The following is a 1,819-nucleotide window of genomic DNA, read 5'->3' as shown; positions in this document are numbered from 1 at the left end:
GAAGGCACAACTACCGACGGCGGTATTCTCCCGCACGGGTTCCCCTTACCGACAGCCTGTTCATGAATGATAACAGGCTGTCGGTAAGGGGAACCCGTGCGGGAGAATACCGCCGTCGGTAGTTGTGCCTTCTGGGTGGTCATTCATAAACTTTGTGCCTGGGGCGGTAGCAGTGCGGAGGTTTTCTGGAGAATGGTGTCGGCAGGCGGGCGGTAGGCATGCGGAAACAGAAAAGCTGGCCGAGTCCCTCCATGCGGTGTTCTCTCTGCTGCTGTGTGGGAGGTCCGTCCCATTCACTTACAAGGACTCCGCAAGCTTCCCGCTACAGCCAGGGGATCGGTAATCCCCTTCCGCATACCGCTATGCGGAAATGTTTATGAATGAGCATTTTGCAACTTTTTCTGGATACCTGCGTATCCACACTGCACAAGGCGGTACGTTGTCACTCTGCACGGGAATGTCAGCTCCGCATACGGAAAGAGGCTTTATGAATACACAACTTGCTCGGTGGTCGGTAAAGTCAGCGGTATTACGCATTTCCGCATGCGGGAATGCTTTATGAATGATAGCCATTGGAAGCTTTTGGCTCAGCAGAGCTCAGTAACTTTGCAGGCACTGTGATTGCAGCGCAATATGATCCTCCTGCACTCGCTCTAAACAGCTGCACTTATCTTCTGGGAATGCTTTCACTGTGATGTTTGCATTCCAAGTATACAGATGAACATATAGGTGAAATATATGTAGAGCATATCGCTTCTCGGCCTTTTGGCTAAGATCAAGTGTAGTATCTGTTCTTGAAATTTTTGGGAGACATGTTACTAGGAACCCCGGCCTGGTCACCCGGGGGAAGGAACCTTGAACGAGTTGAGCAGGGGGGATGGGAACCTCTGGTCCTCTAGTAAAGGTGTCCGTCCTGGTTCATAATTCTCAGGAATTGATTGAATGGATCTATACAATGGTCGAGGCTGAATAGCTGAGGGCTTTGCTTAGGCGTACTGCCCCTGGAAGTGGCGCTCCAGGTGCACCTGAAAAAACCTGAGATGTGGCAGATCTCAGGCGGAAGTAGGGTGCTTTGGTCTGTACTGCCCATATGCAGAGCTGACTAACGCAGCTCCCCGGCCTTTTGGCTAGGGAGAGTGCGGAATTTTTATCACTCCGGCCGCAAGGTCGGGGCCAGCTTGCTGGCACCGGGGACTTCGGTTCCCAGGGGACTTCGGTTCCCACCCGGCCCCCCTTCGGGGGAGCCACCCGGACCATGTGGGATGCCACATGGCCAGGCCCTTTGGGTAACCACTGGGCACAGTCGGGGTCCTCCTCGGAGGACCCCAGGATCCTCCAACCCCTCGGGTGTTGGAGGATGCCACCCCCTGCGCCGATGGCAAAGGGGGAAGGTTCCCTTCGGGGAACAACCGGAAGGGCCCTGCTGTATTGTGGGGCCCGTGGCTACTCGTGCACGTTTTGTGGGGGTGCTTTAGGGCACTCACGCTTTTTCCGTGCACGGGGCTAATAGCCTTGCTAACCGGGACTCCTGTTGCTTGCAACAGGAGCCAAGACAAGCAAAAAAAAAAAAAAAAAAATATGATTGCAGCATGTGGGTATTGTGTGCAAACATTTCTGCTCTCTGCTCGTCCCTCCTCCCTTCTCTGTCCACTCCCTGCCCTCTGTCCATCTTCTCCCCTTCTCTGTGTGTCAGTCCACCCCCCTCTCCTTCTCCTGTCCTGCTATTCATTTCACCCCCGAAATGCTTCGGTAGTAAAATGATCCGAGATTCGGATCAAAGATCCGGAGCTTTTCAATGATCCGATTCGAATCATCCGGA

At 53.8% G+C, this 1,819-nt stretch overlaps 1 non-coding gene across 1 annotated transcript; it reads left to right on the top strand.

The window, feature by feature from the left end:
• Positions 1-749: 749 nt before the first annotated feature.
• LOC137505804 (U2 spliceosomal RNA) lies at positions 750-948 on the top strand. The gene has a single exon (XR_011020361.1). It is a non-coding gene; the product is annotated as a U2 spliceosomal RNA (small nuclear RNA).
• Positions 949-1,819: the final 871 nt, after the last annotated feature.

Source organism: Hyperolius riggenbachi, chromosome 4 (genome assembly GCF_040937935.1).
Source record: "Hyperolius riggenbachi isolate aHypRig1 chromosome 4, aHypRig1.pri, whole genome shotgun sequence".
Lineage (NCBI taxonomy): Eukaryota > Metazoa > Chordata > Amphibia > Anura > Hyperoliidae > Hyperolius > Hyperolius riggenbachi.
This window is presented reverse-complemented; position numbering and strand designations above follow the sequence as displayed.